Consider the following 27,626-nt stretch of genomic DNA (forward strand, 5'->3'; position numbering starts at 1 on the left):
ATCTCCGACTGTATTTTAACAATCCGGACTTCATTATAACACTAGTAGAAAGTCGCTAGGATAATAGACCATTTCAAGCTTTAATTCAAATACAAAAAAGCAGAAAAATAAATGGGAAAATTGTGGAAACTTTTGAAAAAGTATAAAAAAATCGCCACATTGCCTTTAAGATAGCGGGGTTGTTTTATATAAAAATGCGCCAATTTTGAATTAAAAACTTTTCTTAATACCCTTTATTTATAAATTTGGCAACCCTGTAAACAGCTGATCTGGTCTGTTCGCGTACTTTTCCAGTAAAACTTGGCCAGTAAAAAATTGCAGGAGAGTATGAGCCATTTTACTCTCCTTAAAAAATTTGCAAGCAAAGGTACGCGAACGACTTCCAGTGAAATTTTGCAGAAAAACAGCTGATTTTTGTTTTGGTTGGTTTTTTTATTTGCTTACTTGGAAAACAATTTAAAAAAAATGCTGCCGATACTTGTTGTGTGTTTTTTACTTAGATAAATTTATTGACCCGAGAGTGAAAAGGCTAGAAGGGGACCCATTCGTATATTCGCCGCTGGACGGACATCACAATTACGGCGCAATCCCATGGCAGCCGGTTGTACGTACCGCATTGGCCCGATGGAGTCTTTTAGTATACAACACACTGCTACAACAACAACCGTGCACGAAGCTACGAATGTCATCCGTGGCGCCAAGTCGTGCAAAGCGCTGGTTCCAGACAGAATCTGTACACTGATGCTGAAGAATCTGGATCTACCTGGATTCGATTACCTTACAACTGTCCTCAGCCTATCTGAAAACTATTAGAGTACCCGATGTTTGGAAGATGGGCAGTGTGATCCCGCTACCGAAACTTGGAAAGGACACGAGCAAGGGGAACTCGCACAGACCGATCTGTCTTCTTTCATCATTAGCCGAGATGCATGAGGGGCTACTCCTTTCGAACCTCCCGTTGGACTATTTCCATTCGTCCAAAGTACACTTGTGCTGACAAAGTTACCTTGGACTAACCATCTAATGCTTTTGGATAATGTGGCTAGATAAATTGCTACGATCACTGATGTAAGGCGAGCGAAGTTTCCTATTTGGTCATGTGGCGGCTACGGACAATTTGTTGTCATTGAAGATATCTGTATCCGTTCACAATTGCCAGACTAATTTACACTAATTTGCTCTTTTCTTGGTGTCTGGAAGGATACAATGTGTCAATTTGTCAAGATTTTCCAAATAAATTCGCAAATTTTGCACTCACCTTCTAATGTAAAACAACCGACTTGAGTCAAAATTACAACTTCATTTGTCGAGTTTTCTGTACCTGAACACTAGCTGCTGCCATTAATCTTCATTAAAAGTAAATAAAAAGCAAACAAATTCATAAATAACCAATAAACAATATTTATATGTTTCACTTACCTCTCTGACTGCCTTTCTGATCCATTTTGGCGTTGGCGTTGTATTTTCATGTAACGTCTGCTTTTCATAAAACGGCTGACCTCTACAAAACATCTGCTCAAAGTTCCAAATTTCTGCTGGCAGGAAAAGTCCCTGTAGAAATTTGCAGGTTCTCTATCTAAAATGTGCCTGCATATTTTTAAATAAATAATGCTATTTAATGGCCAAAAAGGGTATATTGCAGGAAAGATATATATGGGAGCTATATCTAAATCTGAATCGATTTTGATGAAATTGCACCTGTATTGAGACATCAAAAAGAACTTTGAATACCAAATTTTTTAATAATCGGACCAAAATTGTGGCTACTGCAGCCTAAAAACGCATGCGGATGAGCTATATCTAAATCTGATCAGATTTGGATGGCGTTTTGAAAACATATTGCTTTATCAAATGGAATGTCTCATGCTAAATTTTGAATAGATCGGAGCAAAATGATGGCTTATATAGCCATAATTGTACATATCGGATTAAAGATATGTATGGGTACTATATCTAAATCTGAACCATTTTTTCTAAAATAATTTCTAACCTTTTTTTGAAAAGATATTCCAATTTACTAAGTTTGTTTTAAACGGCAGCCGTTTCGGAAACAATCAACAATTGTGCTCTATATGCAAACTAGTTGCCATAATAATACATATCGGATAATATATATATATGAGAGCTATATCTGAACCTGAATCGGGTTTTCGTAAATCATTTTTAACATTTTTTTGGGTAAGGAATTCGAATTTACTAAGTTTGGCAACGCTGGTTTGATTGTAAATAATTTTTGCCGCAAATTTTCAATACATAATTTCCCATAGTGCAACGACTGAAACAAGGAGAATAAGAATACATGTGACTTGCCATCAACGCCACAGTAAAGGAACGGGCCTCGCGGGTGTAAACGGCAGCTGATTCGGAACCAATGAACAATATGCAACGCCATCAGAATGAGTTTTTTTTATACACCCAGAAAAATTAGTCTGCTGATATTAAATTAAAAATTTCTACTTTTGAATAAATCCATTTAAATATGAGTAAATAAATTTTGCCAATTTTAGTGGTACATTTTTTTGTTCAAAGGCATATATTAGGAAGTAGTGGTTATTTTGTCTGCTGTTATTTAAATTCAAACGAAACTCAAACGAAAATTATGAAATTTAATTATCTTCGCCCTAACAGGCAAAAAAACTTGAAAATGGAAAAGGGCCCGGCCGGGATTGAACCTGAGCACACGGAGCAACAGCGAGAGCCGTTTCCATTGGCTTGTCTAGCGTTCGAAGCCATCAATATAACTTCCAACGCGTGCACAGAATCATGTGCATACCACGGAAGTCGTGTATTTGTTGCAGACAAAAAATCTGTCATTAATCGGAAACACATGCATTGGGAAAAGTACAGCGAATAGACAGGGTGGACGAGCGTGGTTAATGTGGTATTTGTATCATAGAGGCGATTCGCAATAAATACGATACAAATGCAACATACCAACGTACGGCCCTTGATGGGTTCAAAAGTCTTCTAACCCAAGTCGAAATGCGACCCATGGTGGTTGGTGTGTGTTGCGATTTCTGGCTTTCATTTTCCTTTGAGCTCGTCTCGAAAATGGGCAAATTGTATAGAATTTAAAAAAAATTTTGAGTTATATGCTTGTAAAAATTAAAAATAAGAGGGAATATGCATACTTATGGCACACATTTTGAAAACAGCAGGAAATGTTTGCTGTTTTAGCAACAAGTTACTGATGTCCCATTCTCAGCAGAATCTCTGCTGTTTCAGCAAACATTTTTGCTGTTTTGGCTTACAAATTTCTATGAGTGTAAGTTATAAGCGAGAAGCACTATCCTATAGGAGAGAATTAATAATGTAAACGAGAATTAATAATGTAAATTAATAATAAATACGAATAATCTGGCAAACGATTTTGTTTAAAACATGCCGTAATATAGTTTATAACTTATACTTAAAATCATATAAAAGCACTTTCATCGAAAATTAAATTTTCCCGGGAAATGGAAAACCCCGAAAAATTGCAAACCCTAGCTAAAAGCCTGTATCAAAAGCAGAATCGGTTAAACGCCAAGTCCAAATATTTATCGCCAAAGAGGCACCAAATTACCATAACCTTCAGCCACGTTTGCAACGCCATGATCATCTTCTAGACATCACTTTACATTCCTCATCGAACAGCAGCCATTCGGTCATTTCTTTGTCATCACATTCAAATCCAAGCGCACAGACAAAAGATGGAGCTTTGTGAAAAGAATTTTTGGCAACTTCGCTTTACGAGCTTCAATTCAATGGGCTACCGAGGATAGGTTAATACTCTTTTGGCGTTGGGAAACGTGTGGCGCAAAACTAGCACTGTTGGCCTATTGTCATCGCCGCATTAGAGCGGCTACCGCTCGCCCATCCACATCGGATGCGAGTCTGGGAATGCTGTGACTATTGTTTTGAACAGCAGTGTGGCTAGGTGGGGGTAATAGTAAATGCCCTGAAAATCTATACAACATCATCAACAACAGCAGTGGCAGGAACAACAACCACAACAACAGCCAACTCAGCAAAAGCAACAATAGTAACAGCCAACAGAGAAAGATATACACATTTAAGTAGCGACCGCATTTATATTCACAAAAACGACAACAACAACAACAATAATAAAAATAATAATGTAAAAAAATATGTATATAAAAATAACAACAAACAAACACGACACCATTGCTCTGTTGGGAATGGAAGAGGCGGACTGAAGCACAGGGAAGCAGCAGTGATGATGGCAACAACACTCAACTCGCTCACAGACGAACACATCAACATCTACAGTGCCAAACAAAAATTCCCCAACAAAAAAATCTAACGAATCCGCCACGCAAAGCCAGCAGAACATTTTCTCGAAATGGGAAGCAGTGCTCTATTTGTTTTCATACCACAAGGCTGGTACTATCCTCGCTTTTCGGTATAGTTTTCGGCTGTTACTTTTTATAGATAATTGATTTTAAAGCAAAAAACTTGCTGGTTGCATTCAGTAGGACATCACATACTGCTTGTGATACAATTTTAATAAAATTTTCATTGTATCATTGATATTTGTGTAGAGTTATCACGAAAAACATGAGTTTTCCACGGTGAAAAACGAACATAGTACCAGCCAACAGGGTTTCAGAAATTCACGAACGACCACTTTAGATGCCTTGGAATTTACATATCGTAGATAGGCAAAGTTAATCAGTGATTAATAATCGCACACTCTTTTTGATGAATCTGGAATTGTATGGTTGTAGTAATTCGTTGCTGAATAAGTTGAGTTCGTGTTAAACTGGTCGTACACAAAGTGTTGAGTTTGGTAACGTTACTTCTAAACCTACCGTTGTTTCTTCGGGAGTTCGCCAATGCTTGTTTGCAGATGATCTGATAATCTTCAGATCCTTTAGTGATACGGATGAGCAATGGTCTCTCCAGTCTGACCTGGATTCATCTTTTTTGAATTGGTGCGGAATTAAATATTTCCTGGTGTAAAGTTATGCGTTTTTCAATAGCAAGTCCTTTTGATACTTGTGCAGTTTAGTGAGGACTAATGACCTTGAGGTTGTTGGTTAATTTTAAGGTTCTGGTATACTTATGGTTCAACGTTTAAGCTTTCATCAACATATCGCAATGGCAGTCTGTAAAGCATATTCAGTCCTTGGCTATATGAAACGATTGGGCAAAGAATTGAACGATTCTTCAGTGACAAAGGGTTTATATATAGTTCATAAGTACAATGCAACCTTGAATATGATTCCATAGTTTGACGTCCCTACAACACCCTTTATTCCAATCAGATTGAATCAGCTCAAAAGCAATTTCTTGTTTTTGTCTTAAAGAGAAAATCAAATTGCTGATACATACGAATATCAGCAAACTAATTTTTCTGGATGTATCGGTTTAATAAATGTTATGGCATTATAAAGTTGCCTGATAACCGACATACCTTAAAAAGAAATATACAGGTCTGTTTCGATTTCCACGGAAGTTTGCGAATACAAATCGTAGTAAATTCGTGCGATGGATAAGTTAAGGCATTGATTTCTTTATAACTATGAAATCTTCTTTTATACCCACCACCATATTCATTAAGTCATTCCATCGAAATATCCATTTCCAACCCTACGAAGAACATATATTTCGGATCATCGTAAAATTCTTAGACGATTTAACGATGTGTGTCTGTCCGTCTGTTGTAATCTCTCTACAGCCTAAAATTTGGCTCAAATACCACTTTCTGCAGCACGCAGGTCAGGTTCTTGAACGGTCCAAATCGATCTGCCGGTTAAGGGTCTGAGGCCCATTAAAGCTTTATTTTATTTCGCTGAAATTGGAATAAGTGAGTTGTTTTAAGCCTCCCGACATCCGACCCAAATATCAATCAGTTCAGACTATATAGATATAGCTGTCATATAGACTGATCTTCCAATTTAGGTTATTAATCCCGAAAAAGCGATTTATTGCCAGATTTCGCTGAAACTGTTACTTGTATATGTGTTCTCGGGACCTGTATAAAATATGATCGAGACCAGCTGCTATTTAGATATAACTATGGATTAAGTAGCGGATTTTATTTTGGGAGGGGCCCACCCCACATTTTTACCAAATGGAAAATTGCCAAAATTTTTGTTACTGTGTAAATTGGTAAAGATATCTCAATTTTTTTGAAAATTGTGGTAGCTATTGGGTGCAGGAACTGACACATCGACGGTGACAATTGGTCATAAAGTCAGTGCTGAATTTTACACTGATTGCCAACACAATACAAATATCCTTTGGATGTTGTATTAATGGCTTCGAACGCTAGACAACGGCTCTTCCTGCTGCTTCGCGTGGCCAGAGATCTTTAGCTCATTCCGTAAATAAAGTACCATTTTGTACGTTTTAGTACCTAAATGTACAGATTTCAAAACAATCTTCTTGTTATCCGTTACATACTGCCAAGATGTACCTGTATCCCTAATTTCACAGATGTAGCTCAGTCTGTAAATAAAGTACCACTTTGTACGTTTTAGTACCAAAATGAACGAATATCAAAAAAATCTTCTTGTCGCTCGGTACATAGTGCCTAGATGTAATTGTATTCCAAATTACAGAACTGTAGCTCAATCCGTAAAGAAGATGTCATATTGTACGTTTTAGTACCAAAATGTGCCAATATCAACAAAATGGGTCAAACAAAGTCGTCCGGTACATACTGCCAAGATGTGACTGTATCCCAAATTTCAGATCTGTAGCTCATTTGCGTTAACGGAGAATATAGGCGACGTATGAACCACGAGCTGTATGACGACGATAGCATAGTTACACGCATGAAAATACAACGGCTGCGTTTGCTAGGTCATGCTGTCAGAATGGATCAAGAAGCTCCAGCAAAGAAGTCTTTTGAAGGCAAACATGGTGGTACACGCAAACCGGGAAGACCAAAAGCCCGATGGAAAGATCAAGTTGTGGGACACCTCGAAACTTAGTGTCCGAGATTTTAGAATGAGCGCAGAAGATCGGGGCGCTATAGCACGTTCGGCTAGTGGAACAAATATTCTGTCATAGCCAATTAATGTAAGTAAGCTCATCTATAAAGTACTAAATAGTACCAATTACAAAAAAATTAAATTCCCAAAAACTAAATTAGTTATTAGATAATGAAAACTTAAGAAAATCATAGCAAAAAATTCAATTTTTATACCCTCCACCATAAGATGGGGGGTATACTAATTTCGTCATTCTGTTTGTAACTACTCGAAATATTCGTCTGAGACCCCATAAAGTATATATATTCTTGATCATCGCGACATTTTATGTCGATCTAGCCATGTCCGTCCGTCCGTCTGTCTGTCGAAAGCACGCTAACTTCCGAAGGAGTAAAGCTAGCCGCTTGAAATTTTGCACAAATACTTCTTATTAGTGTAGGTCGGTTGGTATTGCAAATGGGCCATATCGGTCCATGTTTTGATATAGCTGCCATATAAACCGATCTTGGGTCTTAACTTCTTGAGCCTCTAGAGTGCGCAATTCTTATCCGATTGGAGTGAAATTTTGCACGACGTGTTTTGTTATGATACCCAACAACTGTGCCATGTATGGTTCAAATCGGTTCACAACCTGATATAGGTGCCATATAAACCGATCTTGGGTCTTGACTTCTTGAGCCTCTAGAGGGCACAATTCTTATCCGATTTGAATGAATTTTTGCACGAAGTATTTCGTTATGACATCCAACAACTGTGCCAAGTATGGTTCAAATCGGTCCATAACCTGATATAGCTGTCATATAAACAGTTCTGGGGATTTGACTTCTTGAAATTCTAAAGGGCCCAATTCCTATCCGATTTGGCTGAAATTTTGCATGACGTTTTTTATTCTTACTTTCAACAACTGTGTCAAATAACGTTCAAATCGGTTAATAACCCGATATAGCTGCCATATAAACCGATCTCGGATCTTGACTTCTTGATCCCTAGAGGTCGCAATTATTATCCGATGTGCCTGAAATTTTGTACGACGGATCTCATGACCATCAACAAACGTGTTTATTATGGTCTGAATCGGTCTATTGCCCGATACAACTCCCATATAAATCGTTCTCTCTATTTTAGTTCTTGAGCCCCCCATGGGCGCAATTCTTATTCGAATTGGCTGAAATTTTGCCTAAGAAGAGATGCCGGGAAAAGAACTCGACAAATGCGATCCATGGTGGAGGGTATATAATATTCGGCCCGGCGGAACTTAGCACGCTTTTACTTGTTTAAATTAGTATATCTTTTACCAGCTGCTATTAAAATATTTTATAAAAGTGCATTTACATATTTAGAGGAATTTATAGGTGTTGAACAGATGTTTACCTTTACTTTACTTTTAACTGGCTATGTGGTGGTAAACTTTGCACCCTCAACACATTTTTGTTTATCAATTGCCTTCTTTCCCAATTTCACAAATCCAGTTCTTTATGTATCTTCCCAATTTGTTGTGGTGGTTAGACCGAAGTGTTTTTGTCGCCCTAAGTGCAACATATGCGGAGTAATACACGTGGTAGTGTAAGTTTACCTCACATCGATAATAGTGATATTTTTTTATTGCAAAATTTTACAACTTCGTGATTGAGGTATTTAGAAGAAAATAAAATACCCCACGTCACGTTCCGATAGCGCGGAGTAAATTTGGGGGTCGGTCTGTATGGGAGCTATATCAGGTTATGAACCAATTTGGAAAATAATTTCGATGAATGTTTAAAGTATTACCGGAAGTCATCGTGCAAAATTTCTGTCAAATCGGACAATAAATACGCTATCTAGGGGCTCAAAAATTCAAATCGGGAAATCGGTTTATATGGAATCGGATTATGGTCGGGATCGGTTTATATGGTAATTCGCTGATTTGTAGTCCTCTGAGTCATCTGGAGGCTCAAGAAGGCAAAACGAGAGATCGGTTTACATGGGAGCTAGTCCGATTTGGACCATAAACGGCACATATATCAAAAATCGTAACAGAAGTCGTGGTGCAAAATTTCAGCCAAATCGGTAAAAAAATTGCGCTCCATAGCATCACACAGTTGATATTTTCATGCTAAGATGCTTATCAAATCAACAATGCCAATGTTGCAAATAGAATTCACCTCAGGGTTGCATTAATGTGAAGAACGAAACGTTGACAACCGACATGAGCACAATTCTACTACAATTTATAGGTGTTGAACAGCTGTTAATATTTAATTTCAATTTTTTTACACTCACTACCGATCAAGCAATGTGTATCTGTCTGTCTTAATATCGCTGATGCAACTTGGTACATAAAACTTTTTACCATAAACAGGTAATGTTATCAGATGGGCTACCACACTGCACTTTGATAAAGACCGATACATTGAAATTATGTTACAGAGAACCGAAAATCAAATGCGGAAGAGCTATGGAACGCCGTGCGTAATGCCAAGCACAAAATCCTTTTAAAGCTAACCCAGGATCGCCCTATAAAGAGATGCCAGGAATATATTTAGCCTACATGCATCATAGACGTGTCAAATACATAAAACAGCTTATTAATCTAGGCACAGAAATAATTGAAGTTTTTTTAAATTAATTTTCAACTTGCCACTCGCTTTAAAAGTATTGGGTTGCATATCAATACTCCTGTTATTTGAACAGCTAATTTTGGGGAACAAAATTATTCAATGAAATATTTTAAATTATTGTCTCTTCAATTAAACAATTTTTCGTTGTACAATTTAGAGAAATGATTTAAAATTTATCTTACCTTAAAAATTAAAATATCAAAATTATTTTATTAAAAAAGTTTGTTATTCGTTTATCTCTAGAGCTTGCCTGAACGGCAATTCGACCAAAAAAGCAAGTACCTACCTATTTCGATATAGATTCGTCAATGGTGGTCATATCGAGCAAAAGTGAATGGATTCTAAAATCATCTAAGTGGACCAATCTGGATCAGAGTGGCTATCGTCCATTCACCTGCACTTACTGCATTTTCATTGCAAAACACAGATGGAACCGCATTCCATTTGAAAATGTGGTGTTTGACTGTTTTGCTTGCTAGTGTAAAAAAGTATCTGTAACCCAGAAGTCAGTCGTAAGTGAAAGGGGGAGAGAGTCAAAAAAAATCAAAATCAAATCAAAATAAAATGAAACGAACGAACGAAACGACGAAGCAACTTAACCTCATATTTATCCAACAAAATACTTGCACACGAAGAATGACTGGTAGAGAAGTACGAGAGACACAATCGTGTATACATACATACAACATACGTTTGCCCACTTGCTCACGTACTGGTGGGGTTTGTTGTTGTTGCTCCGTTTCATACAATTCACATTTTCGTGTGTTGGTTTGCACTGTGCTGTTGTGAGTGAACTCATGAGAATTTTTTGCATCGCTTTAAGACAAAATAATGTGAAAGAAAAAAATCAAAACAAACGCCAGAAAAAAAACAAACGAAACCCGAAAACGGCACAAGCAGCAACGACACAACAGCAGCAGTGGCAGTTGGCTCGCAGCACCAGAGCCAGAAAACCAATATCAAAACGATAATGACGACGATGACGACAACAGCAGCAACAAAAACAACGACGACTGCGAATAACTTACGACACCATACTCCCAGCTTTATTCACCACTCTTGAAAATAAAATCATCATCCGCACATAGCCCAGTGTACGTTAGTATGTATGGGCGTCGCTATGTGTAAATCTGATATACATACATGTGAACATTCATACGCATCGATGTTCGTTTGGGCGAGTGTGTGCGTCGAATGTTTGCTTCTTTGTTATATTCCTCACAAAATCGAACCACAACCTATGGTACACTCAAAGCTCGCACACACACGTGCAAACACACCGAACACAACTCTCTGTTCACAGATCTATCTGACTGACTGACTAACTGCCTGCGCGACAGACAGTCAGTCGCATATACCAACAGAAAGAACATAAACACAGGAAAAAACATAACAAAATAATTTCAATAAAATTTTATTACAACCGACCGACCCGACCCGACCGCACCACACCACACCACACCACACCAGCGCAGCTAAAGCTACCCGCCACCAAATCAAACATCAACAAACACACGTAACCATAACGTCGACAGCAACATCATTACCCGGCGGCACAGTATGCCAAAACTGAAAAGTATAATAACGCATTAGGCTATAAAAGCTGATTCAGAAAGCCAGGGCACGATGATCCCAAAGCGTATTTTGAAATTGTTGTCACTTTTCCAAGCAGCATATTAACCAGAACATTTTGGCCATGTTAAGAGATGGTACACACATATGTATAACCAGCTCAATCTTTTGGTAAAACTTTCTATGAGTTTATAACACCTGTTGGGAGTCGGAAGTTACATATAACGCTTTGATCTTGGACGACCTATCAGCTGTAAGGAATCCACGGATGGACGAACATGACTAGATCGATCAAGAGAATGTCAATACGACCAAGCTGAAATGGTACACACATATGTTTAACCAGCTCAATCATTTGGTAAAACCATCTATGAGTTTATAACATCTGTTGGAAGTCGGATGTTATCTATAACGCTTTGATCTTGGACGACCTATCAGCTGTAAGGAATCCACGGATGGACGAACATGACTATATCGATCAAGAGAATGTCAATACGACCAAGCTGAAATGGGCCAGCTCCGCTGAGCCGTCTTTCGCTCTCTAATACCGTTTATTTGAGCTCCATATTTCAATGGCCGATAAATATATTCTATTTGAAGATATTTTTCAGTCCCAGACATTTCTCCCCGAGTGCGGACGACAAATTAGTGCTCTACTTCCAAATTCCTTTCTTTTGAGCCCCATATGGCCATGTTCGCCATGTTGGGCAGACCCCCAGCCACTTGGTCCTAAAAGTGAAAACCGATTTCGTGCTTTACACCCAAATGCCTTTCATTTAAGGCCCATATTGCCATGGTCGGTAAATATGTCCAGATAAGGGGGAGTTTTCGGGTTGAATCCCATCCCATTTGAATCCCATATTGTCATGATAGGTCATCAGGTCAATATGATGACAGAAGTGATACAAATTTTGATGTTTATAGAGCAGAGTTGCATGTTGCCAGCTTTCCCCTAGGTACTTGACTCCAAATTTAAATTTTTTCTTTTTGGGTTACTGTACAATCAAAAATTCGATTAAATCGGATCACCCCTAGTTGATGGAAATCTCGCATATACCCATAAGATGGGGATCTTTCGTCTTCGGTTGGGGTTATATATAAAAGGGCTGTTGTACTGGGTAATCAGTAATCGGTAATGCAACATTTTCCCCGAGAGAAATTTAAGATTTTTTTGTATTTTTATGCTAACCAAAAAAGTACTCTTTCGGAGCAAAAAGTACCTTCGTAGTACTATTAAAAATTTTGCATTTGCCTTCCCTGACTCCAACGCACCTAATATCTCAAACAAATTTTTTGGCAAACTTTTTTTATGAAATTCACACAAAAAAAGAAAAGGAAATTCATTCAAAGTATGTAAAATTGTATTTATATGAATTTTAGGTTAAAATAATTTTTGTCGTAGCCTGACGACTGAGCTGCGTGCTCCCCGTGGCCGTACGCAGTCTAACTCCATTTAACGAGGTTATCCTTGCTTGTATAATGAGAGTTTTCGACGCACCCGTATCCAACGTTAAGATACGCCTGTCTCCATTGATGTAACCGGATCTAGTTTAGCTGGTGTTTTCCTATTGAACTATGGCTACGGAGATCGTGAGGCCATTATCCATGGAAGCCAGATCACTGCTGAACTAGCCCGGTTTAGTTTTAAAAGCTACTCTTGCGAAAATTTTTCAGTCACTTTTTCACAACCCTGTGTTAAGGGTGGCTAAGTCCATCTGGATCATTTGCGCTTGGGAATAATGTACACCAATTGGGTTGAAAGTCAGCAATGGTACAAATGTGCCAAGGCTGAGGTCTAAGGGTTAAGGTTATGAAGCGTACAATTTTTTTTACAATTTCAAATAACAAGAAAAAATTTGGAACATATTTCTGCAAAAGAGACAAAAGCTTTATTTAAGATCAGCAGACAACGTTTGTTGATATCAGCAAACTTATTTTTCTGAGAATGCCAATTCCGATCATCACTAAATTGGTTCCGCATAACCATTCTTAGGAGGTTGGTTCAAGAAATATCGTAGGAACCCAGTTGTCCAGCCAAGCACCATCATCTTGCTCTAGTAAACCAGTCTCTCTGTTTCTTATTACCCAAAGTAATAACAAATTTAGTTATTGACACATTTGGTCCTAAAGTACAATTTACCGAACTAGAAACAAGTACTGCTGGAAGGGGTTGGTTTAAAAAAATTGTCGTGCTTCTTTCGTGGAAAAAAGAATTGGCACCAGCATAAATTCTTCACAAAAAAAAAACGAAACAAAAACAAAATATGCGTGTTTAGCTTAAATTCTTTAGTCGCATTCCAGTGCTCAACAAGAAATAACATTTGTGGAAGTCATTTGTGTAGCAAATTTTGAAATTATTATTATAATTAGGGGTTAGAGCTGACAAATTATCGATAATCGCAACATTCGATATTTCTAATAATAACTATCGATACTATCGTCAATTTGCCATCACCATTATTTCGAACGAAAATGAGAAGTAAACATCTGGAGATCGATTTATATAGAAGCAAATCAATGCACAGACCGAATAAAACTAAATTTAATAAACCCAGTTGAAAGACATGAGAGAAATCATTGGACAACATTTTAGCCCAATCGGATGAAAATAGCGACCTCTAAAGGTGCAATGTATTTAATAGGATACATTTGGTGTCGGATGGCTTCTTTTTGATCAATTTGGCAAAAAATTTTTTTTTGCCAATTGCATCGATAGGGAAAATATCAATCGATTTGGGACAAAAAAATAAAATATCATTAGTGCCATCGATATTTTGCCAGCTCTAGTAGAGGTGTGCACGTGAATTGTCGTGTCACGCGCGAGCCACGTTATTCGTGAGTGAGATCCAAATCCAATCAGGTGATCGTGATCATACTGACGACACTAATCATGACTCACAAGAAAATCACGACTCACGAGACACTCACAAATCACTAGAAAACCACGACTAAATTTCAAAAAAATTGTGAAAAACATTTGCCTGCTCTTAAATCTCAAGGTATTTTACGTGAGCGTGGGTGACTAAAATGTTTGTCCCGTAAGCGATAGTGAACATGAGTCGAAAAAAGTCGTGCGTGAGAAACTTTTTTCTCGTGGGCGTGCTCATCTCAATTCTGCACGTTATGATTATTGTGTAGAATTAGGAGTGACTTCATTACAGCTAAATATGCAACTAACGTGAAGGAATATATCTGCGAACAAGTTTGTTGGAACTAGAAAAAGTACTAGTTCCTGGGGCAACTGGCTACTGTAATGACAAACTCATGTTAATATCACCGGTTGCTTACACTGAAAGTAAACAAAGTGGAACCAGTTCTGATTACTTTGGTGAATATATAAGTTTGGAATTGGCAGCCTGGACAACTGGGAAAACAAAGAGCCTTGTGTGTGTGAACATGTTCATATCCTGTATGAGAATTGATTGTAAAGCGAAGAATTTCTTTCACGAGGGCAGCGACGGTGGCAACAATAACGATGATGCTGCTGTCGGTTACGATGATTATGAAGGAGGAGGACGTAAACAGGGCAAAATAAGTCTGACAAAAATCCCCTTACACGTTCACTTTGTCATCGATGTTAAGGCTAAGGCATCCTCACCATCAACAACGTCATCATTGTATGTATGAGTGAATGTTTTCAGCTTATGGCCACATAAAAGCACACACACACACACACACACATAAGTATTCACATTCTTAAGTACAGCGCGTTGTGGGAATCTGAAGTTTTCTTCCTCCTTTTCTTTGAGACAGACTGTTCGACTGACTTACAGCGACATTGCCGTACTAACAAACCAACCACTCCATGTCCTTCGTACCGTTACCACCATTAACAAACAAACCACCCGCTCTCACAGACAAAGTCACAAGACACCTTCACTGAATAATGGGACAACAAAAAAAGCTTAAAAAAACATCACCACCCCCAAACCTATACGAACACAGACACATGAAAACACAAGCCAACACGCTTCTATATACAGGTCGAAATAAGAAGTCATCGTTTCAGTGTTGCCACAACTATGAGGCAGATAAAAGTTTAAGCACATGCCGATAGGCTGAAACGCCATTCTGCTTTACTCAATCAGAAGTTCTTCCAACCGACAATGAGGCAAGGATTTAGCATGGTTACTTGCTACATTATACATTATTACGTCATACGTCAGGCAACACTACGAAACAAATTGTTAACACAAACACTTTTTGTGTTAAATATACAAAGAAAACTAACATTACGAATAATTTTCGGCGCCACGAAAATGAGCCCAAAAGCAAATACACCCCAATTTGAAAATAAAAATAGACCCAAATTTGAGGTGTTGTGGCACTGTGAAAGACTCCATTTTTTTTTTCAAATGGCTGAAAACGCTGTAGTTTTAGAGGTTTTAATGCACAATCATTAATTTTTAAGTTTTGTACCTATAATAAGGAAAAAAGGTAATTCATTTTCAATAACTTTAAAGATTTACATTCGTCAATTAATTGACAAAATAACTTTCATATAAGTAGTACTTTCATATAATTGCGGTGCTTTCGCCTCTTTTCAGCAAACCTTGAAATATATATCCAAATAAAACCTCTAAGCCAAATACAATATATTGGTTTTGTTCTAGAATAAATGCATTTAGGCCATACAATTGTGAAGAACGCCTTTGGTAAAATGAAAATATGCCCCAACAGCATTTATCCCCTAATTTATGTGAAAAGTTTTGATTTATTTTAACAAACCTTGTAATATTTATTGAATAAACATTAAAATCCATCACATAAATGTGGGTGAGTCTAAGCCCTTAAGTTTAGACAATCTTCAAAAGATCCCTAAAAATAACAGTAATTGTCCCCAAATATATATTCAATTGAATTGAATTAATTGATTCGATAACTTTTCGATAACTATTGAACGTTTTTAGAATTTTTTGATGTTTCATCTGGCAATCCCGGTTATCTAGCTATAGTCTATAGTAGCTGTGTTCGGGAACTCAAAAATTTGTGCAAATTTGCACAAATTTTTACTGGAAGTCGTTTGCGTACTTTATTTGCCAGCCGAAGAGAGGGCGAGAGAGAGACAGCAAATTTTGACAGTTCGAAAATAGAGAACCCGCAAATTTCTACTGGTACTTTTTTTGCTAGCAGAAATTTGAAACTTTGAACAGATGTTTTGTAACGGTCAGCTGTTTTATGAAAAGCAGCCGTTACATGAAAATACAAAAGCTAACGCCAAAATGGATCAAAAGGGCAGAGGTACGTTAAAAATATAAATATTGTGTATTGCTAATTATTAAATTTGTTTGATTTTCATTTACTTTTGATGAAGATATGAATCATGGCAGCAGCTAATGTTCAGGTACAGAAAACCCGGCAAATGAAGTTGTCATTTTACCTCAAGTCGGATGTTCTACATTAGAAGGTAAGTGCATTATTTGGAAAATAATTATTTGGAAAATCTTGAAAAATTAAAACATTGTATACTTCTAGACATCAAGAAAATAGCAATTATCGGTTTCTTAAGTTTTTTGATGGAATCATCCTTATCGGAGAGCTACGATGAAACCAGTACTGTTCCTTTGAAAGATGCTGCCATGGAATATAGTGGGTCCAGCACGCAGGGATTAAAAGAAATAAGTGCAAATTGGTCAGCCAATTGTGAACGGATACAGAAATCTTCAATGATAACAAAGTGTCCGAAGCCGCCACATGAGCAAAAAGAATGCTCCCTTAGCCAGCACAACAAGTGTACTTTTGTATACGTTGATAGCATGTACAGCAGTTGTAGTCCTATGCAGCCTTCGAAATGCATGCTGATGCTCGGCGAATGGAAATTGTCCAACGAGAGGAGCGGAAGGAGTAGTCTCTCATGCGTCTTGGCTACTGATGGGAGAAGGGAGATCGGTCTGTACGATTCCCCCTTGCTCGTGTCCTTTTAAGGTTTCAGTTGTGGGATCAGACTGCCCATCTTCCAAACATCGGGTACTATATTAGTGTTCAGATAGACGGATCCAGATTCTTCAGCATCAGTGAAGATATTCTGCCTGGAATCAGCGCCTTGCGCGCCACGGATGACATTCGTAGATTCGTACACGGTTGTTGTTGTAGCAGTGTGTTGTATACTGAAAGACTGCATCGGGCCAATGCGGTACGTACAAGCGGCTGCCAGGGATTACACGGTACCTCTCAAATATCGCCAGCATTTTTTATTTAAAAAAATTGTTTTCCAACAATTTTTAAAACAGACCTAGCGTTGTTTCAATTTGGGTTTATTAGTTTTAAGGTTTCTTTCGGAATAATTTCCGTTATTTTAAATTGTAACGGTTTTCTTATTGCGTCATCGCACATTGTTTCCAATATTTCCTAGAACATCTTCATTGTTCTTTGTTGTCATTCGTTATTGTTTCTGTTTGTAAGTGTATATGTTTGTCTGTTATGTGAATGTCATGTATGTGTTTGCCAACGTTGGTCACGTACGCAGAGATCGATAAAGACTTATTTTATCTACAATAGATGTTACTACATAACGAAGTCACCAGATTGGATATTCTCGAATCATCGATGTGGCCCGCAAGAGGTATATGGCATTACGCAACACGAGTGAGTCTTAAATTTGCTAAGTACTGCCAAAAATTAAAAATATTGTATGTCGGCTTAACCTTATTCAGTGAATTCTGAATAACCTTATTCAGTGGCTTAACCTTATTCAGTGAATTCTGAATAAAATGAAATAAATAAATGCAATGAAAAATTTGTCAAATATTAGTCTTTTAACCAATCACATGTCATGATGCAATGGCAAATGGAATTTCAATGTCAACAATGATCAAAGCAATTAATAACTTCGTCAAAAATATTTTTATAAATCAATACCATGTTTAATTGGTCAAGTTTAAGTCTATTTTGTTTCTGCGCTGTTATCGCCTTTAACTCCGTTTACTGTGCGAGACGTTCACACACGACAATCCTGCATTAAAACCATACCACCTGACCCATTCCTGCTATGGTCAGCAAGAGGAAATAGAACTCGGTCTCCGGGTACTCGATATAGACGCCTAAACCAGTTCTCTCTTCTAGCTTTGATCCGTCCGCGTAGCATGTCTCGCACTCGATCTCAACTGTTGTGGTCCTCGTTAAGTTCCATAGGAACGTTATAGCCGTTGGTTATTGAAAGCCGAGTATCACAGGCAGTCAGGAATTAAGTAAGATTCGTAGACAACAGTCTCTCACTAACAATCTCCACTCGATACCGCTGATTGTCTGCGACTGCAGTTGCATCAAACAAATCGCAGCTCAAAGTTCCAAGCCGTGTGATGCTCAAAATCCGGCTGAATCAATTAAATAGTTCTCATCGCCTCGCCTAGCCAAAGCAAGACGTTCTCTGAACCTGTGTAACTTCTTGCTCGAGAGGTGTCGACGTCATTATTTCATTTTTAGCATCACGAGCCAAAGTGAGATCAACTCTACACCATTAACTTTAAAGCTTTAAATTTATGGTCCGGGCCCGAAAACGGGTCCCCTCTTTGTGAATTCTGAGTCCTAGTGAGTAAACAGATCGCAAATTGCCGAGTGAGCTTGAATTTGGAATGCAGAATACACTAATGCTCTCACACAACCACATCAAGCACCGTGTAGATATGGCCCAAAAAAAACGGTCTGGACATTAGAAGCCGATTAAAATAGGTCTAAAAAATAGTCGCCATATAAACATCTTAAATTATTGACGGGTTTTACGGAAATTTGGTACGTACAGCACACTTATGATCTTTAATACTCGCGCTTAGGTTGTGTCATTAGGAGAAAAAAAGCTATTGTGGTGAATTACCATGATTTGGCCCGGCGGAACTTACCGAGATTTTAATTATTTCGGATTCATTCATATAGGTTTATGCACATAGAATTGAGAAATGTATTTTTTATGGTGTTAAGCAAGGGTAAAGCCAATAATAATAATTTGCAATTTTAAAATTGATTTACAAAAGGGAAAAGAGGCTATTATGTGTTTGTGGATACGAAAAAAAATCCAATTTACCTCTTTGAAATATTGATCTGACACCCAACAAAGTATATATTTTCTTGATCGTGCTCCCCCCGCTCTTATTTGAGCCCTATATTGACGTAGATTGTAAATAAGTTCTGTTTGGGGAAAACTATACCGAATTTGATATCCACGTTAGGGGCGGAATGACCGTCGGGCCGTCCCATTCCCAAAACACACCCAAATAGGACTTGTATACCGACCATGGCAGGCGCAACGGAGCGGCCCTGGTTCAGCTAGTGCTTTATATAGAAACACCAAAACAAAAAAATCTTAATCCCAATTTTTTCCCAAAAATTACCTGTATGTACCTCGGTATAACGAGAAAATTTTGGTTTAACAATTTCGATTCATATTCATATATCAATTAATACAAGAAGCAAGTAAAAGCGTGCTAAGTTCGGCAGGGCCGAATCTTGGCAACTCACCACCATAGATTCTGCCAAAAATTATATAAAATAAATTAAGTTGCAAGGTATAATTTTATTCTACATACCAAACTTCCGTCAAACCAGCAAAAATTAAAGCTTCTAGGAACCGAACTAGGATGATCGAGAGACCGGTTTATATGGTAGCTATATCAGGTTATAGACTGCTTTTGGCCGTACTTGGCACAGTTGTTGAAAGTCATAACAAAACACTACATGCAAAATTTCCGCCAAATCGGACAAAAATTGCGGCTTCTAGGTGCTCAAGAAGTCATCAAAAGCTATATCAGGTTAAAGACCGGTTTGAACCGTACTTAGCATAGTTGTTGAAAGTCATAACAAAACACTACGTGTAAAATGTCAGCCAAATTTGATAAAAAATTGCGGTTTGTAAGGGCTCAAGAAGTCAAATCGGGCGATCGGTTAATAGGGGAGCTATATCAGGTTATAGACCGATTTGACCCGTAGTTGACACAGTTGTTGGAAGTCATAACGGAACACAACATGCTAAATTTAAGCTGAATCGGACAAAAATTGCGGCTTCCAGGGCCTCAAGAAGTCAAATCGGGAGATCGGTTTATATGGGAGCTATATCTAAATCTGAAGTGATATGGCCCATTTGCAATCCCCAACGACCTACATTGATATTAAGTATCTGTGCAAAATTTCAAACGGCTAGCTTAACGCGTTCGACCTCTATCGTGATTTCGACAGACGAAGGGACATGGCTAGATCGATTCAGAACCACAAAACGATCAACAATATATGTATACTTTATGGGGTCTTAGACGAATATTTCGAGGTGTTATAAACGAAATGACTGCATTAGTACACCCCCATCCTATGGTGGTGGGTATAAAAACAAATAGTTTATAAATTATACAATATACTTAAGTAGCAAATTTACATCTCTAATATGGATATGTTTCTACCCATTCGTTGTTAACAGGTAACTTCGCCGTTTACAGAAATTTACAGTCTGTGTCAGAAGTCTTTTCGAAGTGCCCTCGCCGTAAGAGACACCCTAATTATATACATAGGTACACACTTTTGACAATGTGTCGGAGTGTGACATTAAATTTTGTGGTTAAATTATAAAATGTAGAAATGTAATCAATCTCTTATCGCTCAGAATATGGGTTAAAACATATATATCTACATACATAATCTCTTTTCACCACCCACACTCTCCGGAGTCAAACAAAAAATTGAGTGACAAAACAACCTTAACCAAAAAAACATATTTTTCGTAACGCTCGTTTCCATGTCGTTGCTGTTTACATTAAATAACCGACAAACCTTTTCGGAATCCTACAGTGTGAGACGAAAGAGGAGCTACCAAAGACACAAAACCCACTCAGCCACCCTCTCTTTCCACTTTAAAAACACGCTGATGGGAGGAAAATTGTACATTCACACGGCCAAAAGCCAACATCAGCAAGAACAATGGCCTCGGCAGCGAAGAATTTACCAACTATGTATCAGGTTTTCATTACAGTTTATCATTCATTCTTTCACTGCGTCTGCTACTACTCGTCGCTACAGCACTACACCACAATACCCAGGCCACAAGCATTCATACCCCGTTCGTCCGTTTGGTTGCGACCCATTCTCGGTGAGGCGGCAGGCATATACGCTACTTCTCTCGGTCCCTTGTTAAGTGATACAGTTATTGAAAGATACACAAACAAATACATACACACACACACAATTATGATGATAAGATAGCAAACAATTCTTCCATTCATACTCTTACAATTGAGCATGGGTGATGATGATGATGATAATGACGATTACGATGATGACGTGGATGTGGATGTGGATGGGGACGTGGATAGGTAAAGCGAGTAATAAAAGGCTAAGCATTTGAATAGGCATAACTGAGAACAAGTGTTTTTTACACATCACCCTACTTCCGAAGAGAAAGTAATCATCGAAGAGAGCAAAGCTCTAAGAGATAGAGAGGGAGAGAGCGAACGAGAGCTGCCTTGTTTCGGCGTTTACCGATGACGACGAACGTCCTTAATATTGTATATCTGCCTGTTCATATTAACAGGTATTGTCATTACGAATTTGTTGTTAGCGTTTTGTGTTATCAGTTACCTGTTTCAGACATACACACACACACACGCAAGTACTATCACTGCAAAACACAAATAAACGAAAAACGCAAAAATTGTATATATGTTGATTCATTACCTGGTGCACGACTATTATTTGATAGGTTTGATTGAAATGTTAGCAAACCCACAAGGTTCAGTGTTAAATTGAAATCATCCTTTTGCCGGACAGTCTTTTAGGTGTTTACCTAATCTAAATCAGAAATATGTTGTTCCAATTTAAGCCTTGAGAATACCTACATATGTATGTGCTTGATGATAAATCGCAAATGTTATAATCATATACGTATGTAAGTATGTTCTCCCACGTTCCCCATTATTCCATCAAGGAACAGGAGCTACATTTTTAAAATGAAATCAGTCAGATTAAATTTTTAGCTTTTTGACAGTGCCAAACGGGCTGGATACCCACAAATGTCACCAACGCACTGTGGGCAAAATGACCGATCTAACTAGACTCAATTTTCAACTTGTTTAAAATCGGCAAAATTCCACCTCGCAAACATTCCACTGATCTTAGAAATCAATTATACATTGATTGATTATATCCAGTAGAACAGCTGTAAGCTGTCAAACCCAACATATGTTTCAGCGGCATTACCAGCATTACCACCTGTTTTTTTTGCATTTTCAAACAGGTTTGTATCAACTAATTCAACAAAAATTTGTGTTTTTTTTTTTGAGAGAGTTATGGAGTGACTTGCAAAAAATGATATTTTTGTGAACTGTACATATATGTTATAGTTGTATAAAAAAACTAAATTATGACTTCCATGGATTGGAATTTGCGGGATTTAATCTAGCTTCTTTTCATAAATTATGCTATCATGTGATTATTTTACGATATGAATCATCTGCGTCCGCCTACCACTTTATGAGATAGTGATTTTGGGATCAATGTCGGTGCTCAGACGAGAAGTATATAAAGGGTGATTTTTTTGAGGTTAGGATTTTCATGCATTAGTATTTGACAGATCACGTGGGATTTCAGACATGGTGTCAAAGAGAAAGATGCTCAGTATGCTTTGACATTTCATCATGAATAGACTTACTAACGAGCAACGCTTGCAAATCGTTGAATTTTATTACCAAAATCAGTGTTCGGTTCGAAATGTGTTCATTCACCGTTCAGCGATGAGGCTCATTTCTGGTTGAATGGCTACGTAAATAAGCAAAATTGCCGCATTTGGAGTGAAGAGCAACCAGAAGCCGTTCAAGAACTGCCCATGCATCCCGAAAAATGCACTGTTTGATGTGGTTTGTACGCTGGTGGAATCATTGGACCGTATTTTTTCAAAGATGCTGTTGGACGCAACGTTACGGTGAATGAACACATTTCGAACCGAACACTGATTTTGGTAATAAAATTCAATGATTTGCAAGCGTTGCTCGTTATTAAGTCTATTCATGATGAAATGTCAAAGCATACTGAGCATCTTTCTCTTTGACACCATGTCTGAAATCCCACGTGATCTGTCAAATACTAATGCATGAAAATCCTAACCTCAAAAAAATCACCCTTTATAATATGCTGCAAGCCAAATTGAGATATAGCTATATATGGGAGCTATATCAAGTTATGGACAGATTCAGACCATACTTGACACAGATGTTAAAAGTCGTAGGACCGATAAGAAGTATCTTTGCAAAGATTTAAGTGGCTAGCTTTGTTCGTTTGACCTCTATCGTGATTTCGGCAGACGGAAGAGCATGGCTAGATCAACTTTGAATATCGAGAAAATCAGGAATATATGCACTTTATAGGGTCGTATATCAATATTTCCAGGTGTTACAAACAAAATTAGTAGACTTGTATACCCCTACGCTGATATGTATTAAAACAACTTTCAAAATATGAAAAATTATTGCAACTTTTACAAAAAAACAGTAATACAAAAAAAATTTTAATTTTTCGTTTTGGTTTTCATTGTAGCTGAATCTGTTCTCAATCAAAAAAATTATTAGCAAAACAAAACAAAAATTACCCTAAGCTCCACAAGTTTTGAGGCGTTAAATCGGTCATTTCGCCCATAGTGCAACGTGGCTGGTTAGCCACAAATGTCACCAACTTAAGTAAGAGATAGACGATGTACATACATACATGCATATATGGAATGTACGATGTACATATGTATATGGAAACTACCTTTATACCTATATCTAAATATGATAAGATTTCAATACTCCAGACTATTTGATCGCTATAGGTACCTAGAACATTTCGTGCAAAATTTTGTAATGATCGTACCTCGTTTTAAAATTTCTGACGTAACAGTTAACATAATTTTCCATCATCGGATGTATTTTTTTACCCACACTTTCATAAGCTTTCAAACAACAATGTTTTATTTGTAACGGTTGTTACACTTAATTGTTTTTTAATTAATCACGATGCAAATTTCCACATGAACATATATGGTCTATAACCTGATATAGCTCCCATATAACCAGATCTCCCGATAACACTTCTTAAATTCCTAAATAGCACAATACTTATCCGATTTGGCTGAAATTTTCTACGCAGTGTACTGTTATGACTTCCATCAATCGTGTCAAGTACGCTTCAAATTGGTCTATAACCTGTTATAGCTCCCATATAAACCTGTCTCTCGATTGGGCTTTTTGAAGTCCAACCCGGGACCGATTTATGGCAGTTATATATATCAGGTTTTTGATCGATTCAGGCCATGCTCGGCTTGAATATTGGAAGTAATAGCAGATTGCAACTCGTTAGCAACTCGTTAGCCTCAAAAACGAGTCGTTTATAAGGAAACCAATGGATGTTAATCTTAAAAAAAATGCCTATGAGTAATGAACTGAACATACCTATCTGCCAAAATGTCAAATTAAAAAATAAAAAAATTACAAACTTGCCATCTTCTCCAGAAATCTTCCAACAAATAATTAATCTGAAATAATTAAGAAACAAATATCAAACGTTAAACGACCAAGTCGGTGTGAACGGTTCAGTCGTTTTTGAAAACACAATAAGCAAAAGGGGTTAGTGTACACAAAGCATTAGGCATAAAACGTCATTTTTACTTTTGGTAAATTGCTTAGTTCAAAATGGACTTTTTGCCTCTGAATCCGGCTATTGGGCTCATCGTTCAATTGAGGGAGCACCTTACATCATATACAGGCCATCATAATATATCCAAATTAGGCTGACATTTTACAGAAGGTTATCCTTGCATTATCTGCAGACTACAAGCTAATGAAATGGAAATTCCAACTTCATATCCCAAAATCTTCGGATCTAAATCCTATTGGAAATCCTTGAAATATCGTAAAAACTCAAATAAAATGATAACGTCCATCCGACTCAGAAGCATCCTGGATACTCATTAAAGCTTCGTAGCTCACTAGACCAGTTTCGGTTTGTCAAAACGTAACCTGCCCCATGCCTAGGGTGATTCTAATCCTTTTAAACACCATAAATCGTTAACTAAGTATAACGCTGTTAAAACACGATTTTGTTATATTCGGGGCTCACCTTCCCCGAAAGTAACTTACCTTCCTTTTTCTAGTTTTGCAGTTTTTCGTTTAAAAAGCGGAAGCGTCCCTGTTATTTTTCATACATTCTGGTTAAGCTTCGTAAGTCGCTATATCAGCTTTTTTTGTTTGTCAGAACTTAACCTGCCCCATGCCTAGGGTGATCCTGGCCCTTTATAAACACAATAAATCGTTAACTAAGTATAACGTGTTAAAACACGATTATGTCATATTCGGGGCTCAACACTTGCCTTCAACCCCGTTTACACTGTTCTTAAAATCCGGATTTAAAGGTTCGATCATCTGTTTTCCCTTTATATGATCAGCTGACGAGAGTCCTTAATCCGGATTTATTGAGCAATGTAAACGGGGGTTTCCTCTTCTAATTTTGCAGTTTTTCGTCTAAAAAGCGGAAGCGTCCCTGTTATTTTTCACACATCAAATTTTGATACCTCCTACATATGCTTAAAATGGCCGAGAAACAAAAAAGGGTACCTACATGTTCAAAATGTTCATAACGGAATTGTTTTTGCAGTCAATAGACACAAAAATATGTTTATAAATCATCGATCTAGCACCCATTTTACAATCAAATAACTATTTGTCTGCCTAGTCGAGGTCCCTACTATTTTGCACATAACTGTAGGCTCCCAACGTACCTATATTAGATAGAGTAGAAACCTAGACTTGAAACAGTAATTATCAGAGTGCGACCAGTCTGCATCAGATTATCGTGTTGCGATAATATTTGTTGCGATTTAGAAGAAGATTTCAGCACACCAATTATTCTGGGACATCACTACTTTTACTCCAAGTATGTGTGCAATGGGGAGAGAGAGAGACGCGGTACCAATCAATCCGATGCCGTGTTTATTAGTGCTGCAACATTTATTGGAAAAGAATTACCACAAGATCGCATGTCACAAGGATTTGGTGTTTTCAATGAACGCCACTCGACTTTAAGTTGAGCGCAAAAAATCTTGCATTGATTTGCTAACTGGTCACTGGTCACATCGATTGCCACCACATATCGAATTCAGAGAATGCATTGGAAAATAATGCAACAAACACACGGCGACTGTAAAAATGATTTAAATCGGAGGGGAGAAAAAAAAAACACAGACCAACAACCAAAAACAGTCAGCAGCCAAAAGCCGCAGCTACTAAGCAGCAGCAGCAGCTACAGCGAAAAAAAAAATAATAATAAAAGCCAAAAGTATTGACATATGTGCACATAATTACGAATATACACGAGAATAATGCCACCACCAACAACAGACACAGCAACAAGAACAACGATAGTCACTACACTAAGAGCAACAGCAGCGATCATAATACATAACAACACCAGCAATAGCAACAGCAGTGGCTGTCAACATCAGCACCATGAAACCGAAGCTTAAAATAAAGTGTATTGTGTGTTTGTAGCGCGGGGATAAGGCAACAGACACACGTACCGACATATTTACATTCAAACAGATATACAACATTTATATCTTCGCACATTCGTACACACATATATTCTGATTAATGTTGTTGCTGTGTCCAAAAGTGTGTGTGTGTGTGTGTGTGTCGAATTGCGCGGCGTGGCGTGGTGTTGTGCGTTTGCATTTCGGAATTGTAATATTGAATTAAGTGTGTACAAAAGTTGCGTCGCCAAAAAGACTACCAACGACCGACCCCGAGACCAAAATACAAAATAAATAGCTGCGGACGGACGGATACATCGGACGGCAATGCCATATACAACAAATACAGACACACACACAATACATTGCCATTTCTACCACACATCTAAGCTAACCAAGGGAAACAGAAACAAATCGAACAACGACGAGCGACAACACAATGAAATGTAAAGCAAGAGCACTACAACAAAAACAAACAAAACGCAGACGATGACTGAACAGACGTCCAAGAGGCCCAATCGACGAACCGCACTTTAATATACTCACCCAACACACTCTACTCGTCGATAATAATGGAATAGTGAATGTGCCAACAGCCAGCAAACCACTTCATACCGGGCACCGTTCGAATCGAACTCGAGACGACGGGCTCTCCGAACCACGAATCTGAATTCCAAATGCACACAACAAAAAGATAAAATTAAATCAATTTGAATTGAAACAATTGCTTGCTTTGCCATTGTGACAATGCGCAATCTGTGCGGATGGATGAACGCAGTCTGTCGTCGCCCGTGCATAACCCACATGTTGCAAGCACCGCGCAAAGTATGTCAAACATCATCTCCAACAACGGACTATTTTTTACCCAGCCTCCGATGGCTTTAATGAGCCATTTTGCCATATTGCATCAAGTCAACAGCTTGACACTTGTGTAGCTCTCTTCGCGTTAATTTATTTCTCCTCTTCACCTCATTCACTGGCATTTTTGTTTAAACCAAAAACTAACCAACACGCTTTAAACAACTTGAAACTTATTTGTTA

General features: G+C 37.8%; 2 long non-coding RNA genes across 4 annotated transcripts; one reads left to right on the plus strand and one right to left on the minus strand.

Annotated features, from left to right (window-relative positions):
* Positions 1-417: 417 nt before the first annotated feature.
* Positions 418-27,294, minus strand: LOC106089720 (uncharacterized). 3 transcript variants are annotated; one of them, XR_009396482.1, is made up of 4 exons: positions 27,132-27,294; positions 1,420-1,587; positions 1,259-1,346; positions 418-1,193 (listed from the first exon to the last, which is right to left on the minus strand). It is a non-coding gene; the product is annotated as an uncharacterized LOC106089720 (long non-coding RNA). The 3 variants fall into 3 exon arrangements; XR_009396483.1 differs by lacking the exon at positions 27,132-27,294 and adding an exon at positions 25,198-25,341; XR_001221677.2 differs by lacking the exon at positions 27,132-27,294 and adding an exon at positions 3,566-4,338.
* LOC106089721 (uncharacterized) lies at positions 24,574-25,012 on the plus strand. The gene is made up of 2 exons (XR_001221678.2): positions 24,574-24,684; positions 24,745-25,012. It is a non-coding gene; the product is annotated as an uncharacterized LOC106089721 (long non-coding RNA).
* Positions 27,295-27,626: the final 332 nt, after the last annotated feature.

The sequence above is a fragment of the Stomoxys calcitrans genome, chromosome 1 (assembly GCF_963082655.1).
Source record: "Stomoxys calcitrans chromosome 1, idStoCalc2.1, whole genome shotgun sequence".
Classification (NCBI taxonomy): Eukaryota; Metazoa; Arthropoda; class Insecta; order Diptera; family Muscidae; genus Stomoxys; species Stomoxys calcitrans.